The sequence below is a fragment of the Rutidosis leptorrhynchoides genome, chromosome 11 (genome assembly GCF_046630445.1).
Source record: "Rutidosis leptorrhynchoides isolate AG116_Rl617_1_P2 chromosome 11, CSIRO_AGI_Rlap_v1, whole genome shotgun sequence".
NCBI lineage: Eukaryota > Viridiplantae > Streptophyta > Magnoliopsida > Asterales > Asteraceae > Rutidosis > Rutidosis leptorrhynchoides.
This window is the reverse complement of record NC_092343.1, coordinates 407,168,899-407,175,192: the sequence shown is the minus strand read 5'-3', so window position 1 is coordinate 407,175,192 and position 6,294 is coordinate 407,168,899. Positions and strand designations below refer to the sequence as shown.

The window sequence follows — 6,294 nt, the reverse complement described above, 5'->3', positions numbered from 1 at the left end:
ATTGGAAAAGGTTGAACTTTATAGATGCTCTACAATTTCTGACAAGTCTTTAATAGCAATAGCGAACAACTGTCCTAACTTGACATCATTATCGATAAGTTCTTGCTCGAACATTGGGAACGAAGGTCTTAAAGCAATTGGTCAAAATTGTCTTAACTTGAAAACGGTTTCAATAAAAAACTGTCCCTTAGTTGGAGATCAAGGGATTGTTAGCTTAGTGTCATCAGGATCGTGTTCGTTGATAAAAATAAGACTCCATGGTTTAAACATGGAGTTATCGGACACTATGGTATGTCGTTGACCGATCTCGGTTAATTTGATCTAAACAATGTACCCGAAAAGGGTTTTTGGGTTATGGGCTGTGGTCAAGGTTTACAAAAGTTGAGGTCCATTATGAATGCATCATGTAGTGGTGTTACCGATCTCGGGCTTGAATCAGTAGCTAAAGGTTGCCCGAATCTGTGGCAATTTTCAAATTGCTAATCACCCTTTCATGGGATTTGGCTGATATCTCTTTTTTTACGGTTTTATTAAACTGTTGCAATAATTTTGGCCTTTTAGATGAGGTCTTGTATTCTTGTCAGCCATATTTTCTTGAGAATCCAGATGCTTGGTTATGGTTCTTGAAGTCAACCTTTCACAATGGTTCCTAGTCGTCGTTAGTTTGTTACTGTTCATCATTTTCTGTTTTGTAATGTTTGTTTCATGTCGAGTTACAAATGGTGATGGATACAAGAAGTGGGTTGCTTGGTTGTTTTATGGGATTTGGTCATGGTAGATGGTGTTATTATGTCTGTCATGACAACCCTTGTGAGGGTTGTTTTTTTTTGTTTTACCATCCCTGGTTTTTCTAAGCTTCTCACTTGTTTATATGTTGTTGATGTTTGTAACCTTTTTGATGTGAACTTATGATCAAATAAATATGTCTTGTGTGAATTTTTATTTAGTTTGTGTTCAGTCTTACTTGGTCTTTGTTTGTGTTGTTCAGTCTTACTTGGTCTTTGTTTATTTAGTTTGTGTTTGTTGATATTTGTTCAAAATATGCACCAAAGTTTTGTAGTTTCACTTCTCAGTTTTACTGTATGTAACACAATCATACTGGAATTATAAGAATATGGACATTTAAACTCATTTTTTTTATATCTATTACATCTACATATCAAATTTAGCTGAGTGAACACTTTTAGGATTTACATAAATGATGTTATTTTTATTAAACTAGAACGAAAACACGCGTAGCTACATATTCATTTTGTGGGTTGTATTTGATACTTAAAGAGATAGGTGAGTAAGGTTAAGGTGAAAATGAACTTTATAAACTGTCTGGAAAGAATGTTTCATAGGATTTACATAAATGATGGTATCTTCATAAAATGAACAAAAACACCATGCAACTACATGTTCATTTTGTTTTGTTGTGGATTGGATTTGATTACCAAAAAAGATGATTGAGGAAGGTTAATGAGAAACTGACCTTTATAAACTATTCAAAAGATTATTTTCACATTAATGAAATCAAATTTACAAATTTGTTTACAATACACATATTATTCTACAGTTATAATAGCGACGCATTATTATGAATATGAATATATGATGTTTTGATAACTAAAAGGTTGGACAAATAACTTGTCTACACCTTCATTTAACCTCAGAACCTAAATCAAACAGTAGCTTTATTCTATAATAATTCGGAGGACTTGTACTTAATTTGTGTCTTCACGCCAAGTTACTCCTATTATCAAGGAAATTTTTCTTAACAGACTGCAGTTGATTAAATGCATCGTTGATGTCCATCCGATCTCTTGGCGATTCCATTGAGCAATTAATCCCAATTTGATAAACTGCAGTTAGGCACTCCTTGATGGACTTATACGTTCTCAGGTGGATGAGATCAGTTATCTCCATAACTCGTTCAGGTATAGCCATCTTCACAAAACCATGAAGACTCAGACCATCACTGAACATTTCATGAGTTGGGTGCTTTCCTGTAAATGTTTCTAGTATGAGGATCCCGAAACTGTAGATATCACCGTATGTTGATGTTTGACTACCCAATCCATATTCTGTATTTATAAACAACCACACTTGTAAAATATAAACCATCACAAGATATCCAGGAAGGGTTGGAAACGGCCACAGAGTAATCCGACTGGGTCGCGTACTTAGAGCATGGGGTTAGGGAAAACCTTATAACTATACTGTCTATACACACTTGTAAAATAAAATACGCATGATTATTTTGGGAAAATAACCATCACCAAGGTGGCCTAGTTGTAAGGCGTAAAAAAAGGTCTCGGTTTCAACCTCACTATGTAAACATGTTGGGAGTGGCTACGGGAAGGGCGAAAACGGTCAACTGAGCCGCCGTTAAAACTTATAATCAGAGTAAAAAGTTACCAGGTAACATAAATAGTTTAAAAAGAATCATCTTTTTGTAGAATAAGTAACTGTGAACAAATTACCTGGAGCAGCATAACCAATCGTGCCTTTTACACCAAGATGAGCAACCAAATCGATATCTAACAAAACGTTACTAGGTTTAATATCACAATGAAGCAATGGTGATCCACATTGGCAATGAATATAAACTAGCGCGCTAGCCACATCTATCACAATGTTCAGCCTCTGAATAAAGTTTAGAGACCTTGTTTCCTCCTCGATATCTTGATTAACTGCGTGATTCTGATGTAACCACTCATCCAAACTGCCATTGACCATATAAGCGTAGATAAGAGCCTTGAAGTCATTACCATTATAATCAACACCTGAACAAGAAGTTATGACTTTCACAAGATTTCTGTGTCTAATCTTTCTTAAAGCTTCACATTCTGCTACGAACGTCTTATCAGCACCATGAACTGCAAGTCTTAGTACCTTAACAGCAACAGCTTCCGGTCCATTGTTCTGGTTCAAAATCGCCTTATAAACGATACTGAACTTTCCATGACCAATCAATTTTGCCGACGAAAATTCATCAGTTGCTTCATGTAAGACTCTATAAGAAATTCGTGGAAATTTTTCATTGTCCGAATTAGTCCCTGAGGAAGCCTTGTTACTATATATTGGTTTAAAAATCAAATAAAAAACCAGAGCCACGACTAGTACAAAGATCGCACAAAGTATTGGAATCATGATTATCATGGTACGAGAAATTTTGGTTTTCTTGGATGATTCTTGATAAATTGAACACTCGGGCAACTAAAATTCGGGAAATCCGCCGCAAAGTTTAGCATTTCCATTAATGGAAACTTTACTTACATTTCTAAAAGCTCCTTTATTCGGCAACTTTCCCTCGAAACCATTAAAAGACAAGTTCAAACTGTCGAAGAACACAAAATCTCCTAGGAACTCGGGGATTGTCCCGGTTAAGTTGTTTCTTGAAAGATCAAGAACTTCTAGCCCTCTCAACGAGCTAAATGTGGACGGAATTTCACCTTCAAAAACGCTCCCCGAAATAGATAGTACAACCAAACTCGTGCAAGCTCCTAGACTAGATGGAATCGACCCTGACAACATGTTATTTGAAATCTTAAGCCAAACCATATTTCGCAACTTTCCTACTTCGGAAGGAAGATGACCCACAAAATGGTTGTCAAGAAGGTCTAATGCTGCCAAGGAAGAAAGATCTAAAATTTCCTTAGGTATGAATCCACTGAGATTATTTCTATGAAGATCCAAGAGCTGCAAGCCTGTACAGTTTGATAAACTTGATGGTATCGGTCCCACAAGATTATTAGTATGTAGATTGAGGCTGCTTAACAGGGTAAGATTACCTAAAGATGATGGTATAGAGCCAGATAATAAGTTTCCTGCAAGAGACATCGCACCAATATTTATGAGTTTCCCAATTGAAATCGGAATTGTACCACTGAATCGGTTTGGGTATAGAAACAATCTAGTTATTTTAACAAGTTGTCCGATCTCATAAGGGATACTCCCAGAAATCAAATTTCCTCCTATTATGAGATCCGTAAGTTGAGTGAAGTTAAACATCGATTTTGGCAAAACTCCTCCAAGATTATTATCAGCGAAACCTAAAACTTTTAAATTAGTACAGTTAGTTAAAGAGGATACAAAATTCAAGTTGTTGAATTTCCCATTTTCAAGATGATTATTACTAACTTCAAACCACGTCAATCTTGTTAACCGGTCAAAACTTGGTACGCTTCCAGTAAACTCATTTTCATTGAGTGCTATAACTTCAAGATTCGTAGCATTAGTTAAAGAAACTGGAATAAATCCAGTGAACTTATTTATTGGAATGTTTAGAGATACCAGATTAGGAAATCTATGTGCGATCTCTTGTGGCAAATTCCCACCGATTTGATTGTTGGGCAAATCTATTTCCTTCAAGGATGAAATATTAAAAAATGAAGGAGGTAAAACGCTCGAAAGATTATTACTTCCGAACCCGAAAAAAAACAAATTAGATAACTGGCCTAGAGTATCTGGAATACTTCCATGAAAATTATTTCCTGACCCAGATATAAGCTTAAGGGACGTAAAGTTTCCAATAAACTTGGGTATTTCTCCTTTTAAATTATTCGAGTGGATATTAATAAACTGTAGCTTACGCAACGATTCAAATTCATTAGGAAAAGTACCTACAAAATCGTTCCCACCAAGATCAAGTACTTTAAGATGTAGACACTCAGATATATTCGAAGGAATTTCACATGATAAAAGATTGTTCGAAAGTATTAGCCTTCTTAATCTCGATAATTTTCCAACTTCTTGTGGGACTTTGCCTGTAAAACTATTGTTGCGTAGCACAAGCATTCTAAGAAACGACAGGTTACCAACTGCAGGTGATATTGTACCCGAAAATCCACCTGACGACAAATTGAGTCTGCCAACTCGTTGGTGCCTTATACTACACACAACACCTGTCCAGTTACAGAAATGGGTCGAATCGTTCCATGTAGGCATGATTTGATATGGGTCTGATTTTATATGCGCTTTGACCGATAACAAGGCCAAATGATCAGTCTCATTTCCAGCATTGACAGAAGAAACCGATGGGACAAAGAAAACCAAAACGAAACTAGAAAAGATGACATATTTATGATGTAGTGAACACAGTTTTTTCATTGATGCAATCTTCTTAAAGAATCTTGCTTTCGTATTAATACAGTGAATCAAGATTTGTTTGGAGTGTGATAAGGAAAGTTTCTAAGGTGAGTGACACAATAAACAGGTTAAAAGATATGTTGGGCAATCAGTTGTAATTTTATAATCCATAAAGTTTTATAGAAAAAATATACTATATATTATATTGCCATATACCTTCATGCATGAATCATGACTTATTTTGTAATGCCTACCAAGGCTAAAGCAATGGACTAAAAACTAAAAACCATGGTAAGAAATATTTGTTAGGCCGAAACATAATTTCAAGATCACTCATGTCCACAATCGACGTGAGAATTGCCTAAAGAGAATTATCAGCAGTCCTAGAAGAGGTTGAAGCATTGGTTGGTAGATTCCAGTTCTCTTAAAATTTATGCTCAAGCATAGCGTTAGATATCTCATGGTTCATGATAGATCACTATTAAAGATGATGTCAATGCAAAATAATAAATTTGGAAAGTTTGAGTCACCATTAAAGATGATGTCACTTTTTCCATGCTTGGAGGTAGTGAATCAATATTCATCAATTCAATATTCAATATATTTATTGATAACAGCGAAGTTATCGTATTCAAACATTCACAGCTTGCAAACCACTAAGTATGGATGTGAATTTGGTATAAGTTTGTACCAAAGATGTATTTTTATATGAGAAGAACATCTAGTATTCCAAAAGGAAATGGTATTGTTCCGCCTTTTACTTCATTCCCCCTTCATATGTTATATCAAGATGATCTCATATTTGTTTTGCTAAAAAATTTATATTTATGGTTTTTTAAACACCATGGGGAATAGATACTGAAATTTGGGTTCTTGCTTAATCAGTGCAGGTAGCTATTTTGGGATATTCCTATAAACAAACATATCTTCCCTAAATATACTTAATTAATCGTTGCAGTAAAACAAAACATATTTTACCATCCTCTGGTTAAAGAATAATTTATCCCTTCAGTGTTGACATTATTGAAGGAATCTGTAATCGCAATTTAGACTTTATTCTCTATGTTTTTCTAAGGCAAACTCAGACACTCTACACGAATTTATCCAACGAATATATACATTCCTACCATTAGACTTGAACCCCCCGACTTATAGGTTAAATAGGCTCCTCACATGCCAGTAGGCTATAAGCGCTTGATATCTTTATTCTCTATGTTATCT

General features: G+C 35.1%; 1 pseudogene; it reads right to left on the bottom strand.

Moving 5' to 3' along the window:
- Nucleotides 1–1,719: 1,719 nt before the first annotated feature.
- On the bottom strand, nt 1,720–5,094 carry LOC139876190 (uncharacterized; annotated as a pseudogene).
- Between the last annotated feature and the right edge of the window lie 1,200 nt (nt 5,095–6,294).